Source organism: Pteropus alecto, unplaced genomic scaffold (genome assembly GCF_000325575.1).
Source record: "Pteropus alecto unplaced genomic scaffold, ASM32557v1 scaffold131, whole genome shotgun sequence".
In the NCBI taxonomy this organism is placed as follows: domain Eukaryota; kingdom Metazoa; phylum Chordata; class Mammalia; order Chiroptera; family Pteropodidae; genus Pteropus; species Pteropus alecto.
Window position 1 is genome coordinate 8,542,532 of NW_006434709.1, and position 12,660 is coordinate 8,555,191.

The 12,660-nt window shown below is 32.1% G+C and overlaps 1 long non-coding RNA gene and 1 pseudogene across 1 annotated transcript; one reads left to right on the forward strand and one right to left on the reverse strand.

Annotated features, from left to right (window-relative positions):
• Window positions 1-5,599: 5,599 nt before the first annotated feature.
• Window positions 5,600-7,269, forward strand: LOC107195506. The gene is made up of 2 exons (XR_003045614.1): window positions 5,600-5,714; window positions 6,859-7,269. It is a non-coding gene; the product is annotated as an uncharacterized LOC107195506 (long non-coding RNA).
• A 2,003-nt stretch (window positions 7,270-9,272) lies between these two features.
• LOC112477953 lies at window positions 9,273-9,391 on the reverse strand (annotated as a pseudogene).
• Window positions 9,392-12,660: the final 3,269 nt, after the last annotated feature.

A 12,660-nucleotide genomic window follows, 5' to 3' on the forward strand; every position in this document is an offset into this window, starting at 1 on the left:
TGGGTGAAAAATGGTTTCTTAGTATTGGTGAGGTTGAGAATATTTTTAAATGCTTCAAAGCCATTTGTGTTTACTTTTATGTTAAACATATCTTTCACTTTTTTTTAATGAGTTGCTGGTCTTTTTCTTATTGATTTGTAGGAGTTCTTTACAAAAATTAGTCTTTCATCTGAGATATTATTTATATCTCTTTCTTTTTCTGACTTTACCTATACTATGTGTGTGTGTGTGTGTGCGCACGCGCGTACGTGTGCGCGTGCATATGTATTTTTTCTTTATATTTTTCTTTTTTTTAGCTTTTGCCAAGGAAATTTTTTCTTGTATGTATGTAGTTGAACTTATCTTTTATCTTATGTATTTGGGGTTAGGCTCATACTTAATGAGTTATAAAAACATTCCCTTATCTTTTCTCTAGTAATCACTTTTTTATTTTTCTCTTTGTAATCATTTAAATCTTTGATCCATATGGAATTTTAGTATTTTAGTATAAGATGCTATTATTTTAATGCATTTTTATTTCAGTCTTTTCCTATTCATGTTTTTATCCATAGATATAGTTATAGTGTATACAGTAGTTCCCCCCTATTTGCAGTTTTGCTTTTCTTAGTTTCAGTTACCCATTGTCACTGGGGTCCGAAAATATTAAATGAAAAATTCCAAATAAACAATTTATAAGTTTTAAATTGTGCGCCATACTGGGTAGCATGATGAAATCTTGTACCATTCTTCTTCGTCCCACTTAGAATGTGAATCATTCCTTTGCCCAAAGTATCCAGGCTGTATACCTTACTCACCCATTAGTCACTTAATAACATCTCGATAATCAGATCAACCATCATGGTATCACAGTGCTTTTGTTCAAGTAACCCTTATTTTACTCAATAATGGCCCCAAGGTGCAAGAGTGGTTATGCTGGCAATTTGGATACACCAAAGAGAAGGCATAAAGTACTTCCTTTAAGTAAAAAGGTGATTACAGTATAACAACATATTTTGAGAGAGGGTGAGACACATACATACACATATACACACTATATTCACATAACTTAGTATGTTGTTGTAATTATTCTAATTTATTATTAGTTACTGTTTTTAATCTCTGTGCCTAATTAATTAAACTTTATCATAGGTACATATGTAGAGGGAAAAACATAATATGTACAGGGTTCAGCACTATCCACAATTTCAGGCATCCACTAGGGGTGTTGGTCTGTATCTCCACAGATAAAGGGAAACTATTGTATATATAATTTGTGTAAGGCTAAATTTTCTTTCATAGCCTAGAGATACTTAACCATTTTGGGGAAAATATAATGAAAGTTAGCAACCCTCCCCTCAGTTCAAATGCACATATATTCCAAATTTTGTATATAATTTCAGGTCTCTGACTTCTTTTTCTACAAACAAGAGCTTATTATATACTGGGCTTTTTTCACTTAGTTATATATCTTGCATGCTGTGCCATATCAGTATATAAAGAGCTTCTCATTATTTTCTATGGCTGCATTATATTCCATTGGATGAATATACCATAATTAATGTATCCATATAGTACCATGATGAATTTATAGATAATACCATCTAGTGATTAAAGGAGTTTGGAGCCATTCTTCCTGGATTTGAATTCCAGCTTCAGCACTTATTAGTTGTGTGACCTTAAGCAAATCAACCTCTCCAAATCTCAATTTCCTCATGTGTAAAATGGGAATAATACCTACCCATAAGTTTATTAATTTTTACTTATGACTGAGTAATACACTATAGACATATTATGAGCAACATATTTTGTTCCATCTCACTAGTATGTTGTATAGCTGCTGACAGAACAGAGGCCTACCAGATTGCCAAAATTCCCATCCTTAACTTTTACTTCATTTTGGTGTGGTAACCTACCCATAAGCATTTAATAGTGTCTGACTTTAGGCAAATCATTTAATTCTTTAAACCTCAATTTCCTCATTTGTAAAATGGGAATAGTGCCTACCTCATATGACGATAAAATGAGGTAATATATCTAAAGCATTTAGAATAGTATCTGGCCTGGAGGTGAGTATTAATTTCTTGCTATTACCCTAAAGAAAATAGCACAGGTGTGAGTATATACAAACGATAAATTTCTAGAAGCAAAATAGTTGGACCAAAGGGTTTGTGCCTTTGGCATTTTAATGGATAAATATATGGGTTGAAATACAACCTTAGTTGCTGTGATGTGATAAAATTAATGATACAAATTCTACGATAAACTCATTAGTTTAAACTAATTGTTCTAAGATAGCATAATGATCATTGATAAATGGGTCTCGTGGCTATAGTGACATATGAGAAACATTTGAGCATTTATGCTAGTTCAATTCATATTGTAATAGGAAGCCTGCCCTCTAGGAGGATCTTTGTTTATCTCTATCTTTTAATCATGTAGCTGCTACTACTACTAAATAGTTAAGTTTTTACTTTAGTTTTATTTTTAATGATTTGAATAGGTAGATCAATGGATAGATTTACCAGACAGAAAATCAACAATGAAACAGTCTTAAAGATACATTAGACCAGATGGATTTAATTGACATTTTTAGAGCATTTCGCCTCAAAGCAGCATAATATACATTCTTTTCAAGTGCACATGAAAAATTTTCCAAGAAAACAGTATGGAGGTTCCTCAAAAAATTAAAAATGGAATTACCATATGACCCAGCAATCCCACTTCTGGGTATTTATCCAAAGAAATTCAAAACACTAATTTGAAAAGACATGCATCTGTATATTTATTGTAGCATTAATTTTATGGAAGCAACCTAAGTGCCCATGAATAGACTACTGGATAAAAAAAAAGTGGTACATATAGGCAATGGAATATTACTTGGCTATAAAAATAATGAAATCTTACCATTTGTGACAACATGGATGGACTAGCACATATTATGCTAGGTGAAATAAATCAGAAGGCAAATACCCTATGATCTCACTAATATATGGAATCTAAAGGACAAAATAAACAAATAGACAAAACAGAAAGAGATTCATAGATAGAAACCAAACTGATGGTTGCCAGATGGGAGGAGTTTGGGAGGCTGGGTGAAAAAAAGGTTAAGGGATTAAAAAGTACAAATTGGTAGTTACAAAAATAGTCATGGAGATGTAAAGTACAGTATGGGGAATATAGTCAACAATATTGTAATAACCAGGTGGGTACTAAACTAATTTATATAAATTATATAAATGTCTAACCACTGTGCTATACACCTGAAACTAATATAAAATATTGAGTGTCAACTAATTGAAAAATTAAAATTTGAAAAATTAAATGTTAAAAAAGAATAATTTGATGAGCAATCTGTATCTTAACTTGGTAATGTTTCTCATATGCATTTTTTAGTTTAGTGAATAAAAAGGAGTTTTAATTAAATTTATTAATTTTGAGTATTATTTCTGACTTCCATAAAGATTGTATATTTTTTTTTCCTTTACAAGCAATTTATGAAAATGCCTATTTCTCTTTTGTTAAAAAGTATTTTGTTGGCTGAAGTGATCTGAGAAGTTTTCAAGTACAGAAGTGAGCCTAATAAAGAATACAGTTTACCTTACTTTCATTGAGTGCTTCATCTATTTGACTCAGCTGCAAAGATAATTTTTTTCAAATAGTGCATTTCATCTTTCATATATTTCTTTGCTATTATTTTAATTTTGGTGGAATCTTTCTAATCTACTGATATCTAGTAGTGTGCACACATCAAAAGCTAATTCATAGTTTCATATTATTTCTTGAACTTCTCAAATGGACTGCAAGTTGCTGTCATTCTCTGCAATCCAGGAGTGGGTTGGTGGTCTTGTGGTTGTAGCCAGACCACTATGGCAGCATTATGAGTCCTGGGATTCCTGAGGAGGTGAAGTTTAAGAGCTTGGTGGATAAATGTTTTCAATTCTACAAATGTTTATAATCTGCTTATCGTGTACTGGGTCCTGTTGGTTGCTGTAGTTGCAGGGATGAGTAATAACCTGTTATTACATTTAATCCTCTCAAGAATCCAGTCAAATGCTGTCATCCCTGTTTTACAGATGAAAGAATCTGGGCAGGTCAGGTTTTCACTTGCCCATTGTGACAGAATTAAGGAGCAATAGACAGGTAGTATGCAAATCCAGGCCTTCTGGTCCCTTGTATACTTTCCACTATTGTTAGGTAGACATAATGCAGTTTAATGGAGGAGGACTGGGATATATTAACATCTAACAGGAATACAAATACAATGTTAATAATAATACTTTGATGTCAGAAGGAAAATTTTGTCTATTAGAATGATCTGTTCCTCAACTTCCTACAATTTAAAACAATGAGATAGCATTTCACACAAATATTAAAAAGGTATGATAAGACCAAGTTTGGTGAGAAGAAGAAGAAACAGGAAATCTCGTGCTTGCTGCTGAGAGTGTAAACTAGTGCATCTACTTTGGAGAGCAATTTAGCAATATCTAGAAAAGTTGAAGAAGTATATATCCTCAATCCAGCAATTCCAATTCTTGGTATATATTCCTGAGATTCTTTTGCATGTGTATTTAAGAAAACAGGTACAGGAATGTTTGTTGCAACATTATTTCTAGTAACAAAAACTGGAAATAAACTAAATGTCCAACAGGAGAATTGACAAACTGTGATATATCCATATTTGGGAATACCATACATGAGTTAAAATGAGCGAACTAAGTTATATCAATGAATAATACATTTTTAAACTATGTTGAGTAAAAAAATTTGCAAAATACATGTAGTATACCATCTAACATTTGAAAAATATGACAAATTATGCTATGTGGTTTAAATTAATATAGTCCTTTATATTATAATATAAAGACACATGTGGGTGTGGAACAATGCCAAATTTAGATTAGAGATTATGATTACTTGAAAGAACTACCATTTATTGAGCACTTTCAATATGCTAATTATCAGGTTAAGTTTTTTTACATGTATTATTTCACTTAAATCTCACAAGTCCTCTAGGACATGGATTCTATTATTTTTCCCACTTTACATATTCAGACGCTGACACAAATTAAATAACTTTAACTTGCCCTAACTGAAAAAGATGATATGTGGTTGAACCATATGGAATTCCTACAGTATGCACCAGATTTTCTCAATATTAACACAAAGAAACAATAAAATATATTTCCTGTAAAATAGCATTTTGGAGTATCATAGATGAGACTTTCTAATGAGTACTTAGAAATTATATTCCTTTGACATATTATAAGGACAGTACTCTATAAATTACCCCCAAAGTGTTCATGACTCTTACGTTTATCATTCTCAGTTTGAAGTGTCAAAAAAAGTGTTGGTGAGAATTGGATGGTGGAATTGAGGGAGCAACAATTGCTCTCTGAAGGCTTAGAGGTGGTGAGAGATAGGGACTGCAGCTTGCCTTTGTTCTCTCCAACGCACTCTTAAGTTCTCACCTGCTAGTCCTGCTGACTAACGGTGACCCCAGTTCTATCACCAGATGCAGAGTCAACAGCTTTCCCCCCACCTCCCACATTTATGGATAGTCTTGTTCCTATAATGAATTTATTAGTTTATTATACTCATAGTAGTTCTGCTCCCCTAATTGAACCTTGATAGAGCTATGTACTTTATTAGTGTACTTTAAGTATTAACAAGAACTTTTATTGTTTTAGAATTACAATGGTAAGACATCTTCATTGCAGAAAGTATGTCAAATGCAGGTAAGTAAAAAGATATTAACTATAATCTCTCCAACAAAAGTTAACTGTTAACTCATTGTTAATTCATTGTTTCCCAGTCTTTTTTAACAGAGTAGAACCATATAGTACATACTGGTTTTTAAAATTTATATGCCATTACTTATAACTTATTTCCAGATTATTAAATATTATGCAACATCTATTTTAGTGACTATTGATTGGACACATTATAATTTACTCAATAATTTCCTTACTACTAGACATTTATATGGTTGCTGATATTTTACTATTTAAACAAAGCCTTGATGTACATTATTATAACTAAGTCTTAGCTCTCTAATTGTTCTTAAATTACTAAACATGAAAATATTAGGTTGAAGCATATATAAAAATTAAAGATTCGAATACATAATGCCATTTTTCTCCAAAAAAGCTGAATATTTTCACCAATATTTCACTTATATTTTCACCAATAATGTATTATAATTTATGATTTCTTTCTACCTAGGAATTATTATTTAAAATTTCCTTTCGGTACCTAATAAGGTTGAATTTTTACTTAAAAAAATTTTCCAATTTGTGCCAGCCTATTTTTGTCCTATTAGTTTTTTTGTACTTATATTTATTTGTATGTGTGGGATAGTATTCGTAGATAGACTAGCTTACTCAGTATGTCTTTTTCGCAATTTTATTTATGGTGGTTAGGTATACAGAATTGTTTTAATGTAGTCAAATCTATCTTTATGGATTCAACTTCTCAGGTCATGCCTTCTACAACTCAACATTATATCATATTACCCTATATTTTCTTTTAGTATCTTTACAATTTTAATTCTGTATTTTTGGCAAATGATATGAGATAGGAAACATTTTTTCCCTATGACTAAGCAGTTGTTCATAAATGACTTAAGCCATCTTTATGATAAAGTCATATATACAAGTTCTGTTTTTGGATTTTCTACTTCATAACTTTGTTTTTTATTCCTGTATACATACTGCTGTTTTATGTTTTATTTTTCATCTTAGTATTTCTTATGTCCTGGTCAATACAGGCAAATTTGTGGTGGGAAAATTTGCCTATGACAATTTAAATATCAGATGACTCAATAAGCATAAATTTACCTTTATATGGATGTTTATATGGATTTTTGTTATAATTTTCCAGTTGCTCTGGTTCCTGTTTAACTTGCCTTGACTCCAGGGAAGAAAAAGATACCTCAAGAAGCTTGATCTTACTAAGTTCATTGACTAAAATTCTCTGCTTGCTTTGCTTCCATTCATCCACCCAACCCCATACAACAAACACAAATGAGTTGATGAGAAACATTTTTGGATATTAACCTTTTTGAAAGCAGTAGATTGAAGGAATCCATATTAAGCTTCTAACAGAATAAGCAGAAAAAACGGAGAAATAGTCTCATATCTGTGGAAGCACAAGAAAACTTTGGTTATGCTCACATGAAGAAAATATTTATTTAGGCTTCAATTAAGGGACAATATATAGAGAAAGATGGTCATATTGCTAACTTCATTTCTAAGAATTTATTTTAAGAGAATAAATGAAACAGTACACAAGTGTGTGTGTGTGTTTATTGTGGTGTTACTTAAGAGGGGAAAATGAGAATTTAAATGTCAACTGAGTACAGTTTAATGAAATTACATATTGTGAATCTATCTATACAATGAAATGCTATACTAAGGACAATAAAAATGATGTATCTATACATATTAACAATGAAAAATATTTAATACTTGTCTCATCTGAACATTTTACTCCTGTTTTAATAAAAAAGATTTACATATCTATTAAAGAATGAAAGGACATGTATTAAGATGATAGTGCCTCTGAGTATGAGATACTGGTCAATATTTAGTTTATGTTTTTCTGTAGTTTTTACAATGAACAATATTACTTTTATAACCAGAAAAGAGTTTACAATAATAAGAAATTATTGTAATTTATTACAATACTGCAAGTAGGTAAAAAAAAAAAATTGCACAAATATATATATAGGAGAGATTTAGCTTACCAGCAGAACATATGAAAAAGACCTAAATATTTTAATTAAGTATCGTTTAGAATGGCCAAATAGTATGTGGCTACAGTATTTGAAGTATGTTGTCTAAAACTAGAGATCATAATTTTATGGTCTACTCTGCTGTCAGACTGTATTTCTAGATATCATATTTTATGAAAACATTGCTATTCTTAGACAATGCTTAATTTCTCAATTAGGAACATGAATAGACCTGAAACCATATTAACATGATGAAGAGGTAAATGAGCTCTGGATGTTCTGGGCCAAAAAACAAAGTCACAATGGAAACCAGACTTCTTGCTTTCAAATATAGAAAGGAGTATGTTGAAGAAAAGGGATTAAACCTGACTATAGTGTTTCTCATAGGGTCGGACAAGGACCACCTGTACCAGAATTACCTGAAATACTTGTTAAAATAGTTGATTTCTGGCCCCAACCCAGGCCTACAGAATCAGAAGCTCTGGGGAATAGGTAAGGAATATGCTTTGTATTTTCTTTAAAAACAAAGCTCTCCAAACTATTCTCAAGAGAACCAAAGTTTAAGAATTACTGCAGATAATCTGAGTAACACCAGACAACAGAAATTCTGAGGCATTTTTTTTCTTTATCAAATAATCCTTATTTTTAATTCTGTGCTTATTTTGAGTCAGACATTGTTCTACACACCTCATCTGTATTTACGCAATCGTTACAACTCTGAGGTATTATCATTAACCCTCATAGAGAAACTAAGGCATGGAGAGATTAAGTAATTTGGTCAAAGTCACATAGTGGTAGTTACACAAAAAATCCTTTAAATGGTATGAACTGCCTCTGGTCTTTAACTTCAGGACTAACATTAAGGATCACACCCAGTGAATGGAGAGTCTTTATGCCTCATCTAGGCAACAATGCAGAGATTTCAGAGCAGTGGTTTTTCAGATTAGGGTACACATACTGGGTTATATGAACACTTTCCAAAGGACCACAAACATGGATAGCTTTAGAGTTATCAATTTCTAGATCGTCAACTTCTGTATTTATTACTATAAGGCATTAATGTGTAAAAATAAGGGTGGCGGGAAGCAAAGGGACAATTCAAATTTTCGGTTTTGGGAAAATCTCCTTTAAGATTAGTTAAATCACCACATACTTTTATGGGATCTTTTTCCCTGTTATATAAACTTTTTTGTTAAAAAGTCAAGCACTGGCCTATAATCACATAATACATAGATAGGGCTCTTCAGAGTGACTTACCTCTATCATTCCCAACAATCATCAAGGAATGAATAGCTCTTGAGAGAGTACCCTTACAAGTAAAGCAAAGAAAGCCTCAAACCCTAAAAATAGCTTCTCCAATCCCGTATTTAAAGGTAAGCAATTTTTTTCAGCTATTCTATTATTTCTAAAGGAAAAGCACATTTGAATAGCAGAAGCAGTATATTGGCTGGTGATGATGCTATTCTTTTTTTTTTTTTTTTTTAAGGTGAGGCAACCCTTGGTTGACTTCACAGATTTCAAGGACCTTGTCAGTTTACAATCCCTTATTTTTTATTTTTTACGCCTACAGCACCTGGTCTTCCTAGGTGGTCTTCCATCCAAGTACTATCCAGGCCCGACTCTGCTTAGCTTTCAAGATCAGATGGGATCCGGCTTATTCAGGGTGGCATGGCTGTAGACAATGCTATTCTTTTTTATTTTGAGAGTATCACCAGATATAAAAAATAAAATCAAGGTTAAATATTTTATGGAACTTCTTTTCAGGTAAGGTATATATAAATCAATAAGGTAATTAAAGCTTGTTTGTCAAATCATATAACATCTTTAATTCAAATTATATTCAATTTTCATCTTATTTCAACTTATTAAATGCTTTCATACTTCCATTAACAAAAAATAAAATTATGTTAGTTACCAAACTAATTTGATTTTAATCAATATATATTTCTTTGTTTCATTAAATACATAGGAACAGCTTGAATCATGAACTGACAAAATTTATTTCTGATTTTTACATATATTCTTAATAATTCCCAAAACTCAATATAAGAATTTGATATATGCAAATATATACATTTACTGAAGGTATACCATAACATTTTTCTTATAAACGTATTTGGCCACATATTTTTTATTATAAAGGAAACATTTTATCATATGGCTTATGAAAAAAATTGTCATCTGACTTTACTAATTTAGTAATAATCTACCTTGTAAGATGTGTTCCAAAATGTATTTCTCAGTAGTTTTTGTTAATATTCCTCAAAGTATCAAAATCTATAAAATATACATTGATGTATTAATTTAAATTGAAAAATGAAGTCAGACATTTTATTGATTTGATTTGGCTGACTCAATTGACAGTGAGGACTGCCTTCGCCAATTACATTAACATAGCCAATATTTTCTTTAAAGCAAATGAATTAATCTGCAACCTCAGTTGTGACAAAAGCCAAAGGTGACCCTAAGTGAAATCCTAACCGATATTTTACTTTTATATTTAATAATTTATCAAATTGTTATATTTTTTATTTTGATAAACTGTGTATTCAGAGTAATTTAATATTGGAAATGTTAACACTTAAAACTTCATGGTTGTTAAATTTCTTGAGTATAAGACTTGTGTATCATGGTTTTGTAGAATGTTCTTGTTTTTTGTCTTGTAGAATGTTATATATTTAGGCACTATATTACATTAGGGTAAAATTTTTGTGGGGAAAGTAGGATGAAGAGCTTGTTGGTGTACCTTTGAAAATGGATGATTTTGAGTATCAAGTTGTTAGGGTTTTTAGATTTCTTTGGAAACATTTAAAAGGGATGAAACAGTTTTATTTAAAATGTCAGTATTCTGTTATAAATTATATCTTTTGAAATTCTTTAAGGTTATGATGAAAAATGTTAAATGCCAAATTAAGAATCTGCAAGGGATACTTTTTCGAAATTACTTTGTGGAATGCAGTTGAAAGAGTTAGGGGACTTCAAATCTGATATTTAATATTTCTTCCAACTTAGAGTTCTATGAATGTGGTGCTAAGAGGCCACTCAGAAACACTCTAAGTCGTGGAGTGAAACAAACACTTAAAGTCCTGATTACACTGAACTGTCCTTAGAGAAAAAAACAACCCCCTCCATCCAGTCTTTCTCACACACACCTAACCTCATACCAAGATAAAACCTTTGCATCTTTTTACAATCCTTTAAAAATATGAACTCAATACATGATTGCTTAGAAAAATCATTTTGTGGCAGGGAGGTGATAACATTTTTAGATCTTTCACCTGTGTTGTAAAGGTATGGAGATAGGTTATAGAAAAGCACTAAGTGACAGACAAGGAAGATTTTAGGTGTTGAGTCTCTCAAGGTTGTTTTTGGTCCTTTTCTCTTCACTCTACAGTATCCAGCCCCTGTATGATCTCATGGCTTCATTTATTGTTTGTAGCAGGTACTGTAAAAAACTCAATACCCACTGCCAGCTAGCTTTTCATTCTACCATAGAGGCTGTAAAGTGAAATACTGGATTTTAAGCTTTTTTTGAGGCTTAAAAGTGGCCATGTGACAGTGCTTTGGGTAATGAGACCAAAGGTAAGTTAGCTGTAGGGCTTTCTGGAGTTTTGCTTTCCTGATGAGAGAACAGTTGAGGGAACTTTTCTCTTTCTTCAGGTTTGGAACTTTGTAGTGCTGAATGTGTAGCAATTGTCTTTCCCCACATAAAGCAAAAACCTAGCATAATCAGGATCATTTTCATATTTACATTTCCAGTCCAGAACTTTCTTCTTAGCTTTAGATTCAAACATCTATCAGCTCAACTCTTTTTGGTTATCTCACAGGCACCTCACGCTGAGCACTTGTAAAATAGTATGTCATTATTGACACCATCTCCCTTGTCCTCCTTTAAGTGATCCCTATCTTGGTGAATAGCACCACTATTTAACCAGTTGTACAAATCACAAATCTTGAGATAACCTGATACCATCTTCTCTTCTCCCCGTAACCATCAACTAACTCTTGTCTTTTCACCTTTAAAATATTTTTAGAATGGACTCTTTTCTTCATTTATTTCCTATTACCCTAGTCTAAGCTTTCACCTTTGTGGATTAATATTAACAACCCTCAATTGTTTCCACTTCCAATCCATTTTCTACAGATTAGTCAAAACTGTTTTAAAATACAAATCGGATTGTGTTGCTTTCACACTTCAGTTGCTTTTGGGATCTAGGCCAAAATCTTAGCAACATTTGCGGGTTCTGCAAAAGGCCTTCTTCCATAACCATGTTCTAGTTATACTGGCCTTACTTCTGTTCCTCGAAACTGCCTAGCAATTTTGTGTCTCAGGGGTTTTGCATATGCTATTCCCTATATCTGTATGCTACTTATATTAGTTTTCTATTGCTGCTGTAACAAATTACCATACACTTAGTGGCTTAAAACTAAATTTCCTTTAACAAACATTATTTTACAGTTCTATGAATAAGTAGTCCAATATGGGTCTCACTGGGCTAAATCCAGGTGTCAGCAGTTCTGCATTTTCTGTAAGCTGAAGGGCAGAATCTGTTTTTTACAGCTTCTGGAGGCCAAGCACATTTCTTGGCTCATGGCCCCTTCCGTCTGTCTTCAGAGCCAGGAACATTATATTTCTCTGATCATTCTTGTGTAGTCATAGCTCCCTCAGAACAAAGCTGGGAAAAGTTCTCTAATTTTAAAGCTGCATTAATTGAGTCCATATGAATAAAATAATTTCCCCATCTCAAGGTCCTTACCCGTAAAGTCCCTTTTGCCATCTAAGGTACCAGATTCTGGGAATTAGAACATGGACATCTTTGGGGGCACAATTCTGCCTACCACACTTTTAAATAACTGCATTGAGCTATAATAACTTAAATAGTTACTTTAGGGTTTTATTTTTGTTATATAACCAGATGTCTTATATAGCAACATGTAGGCAGTTGCTA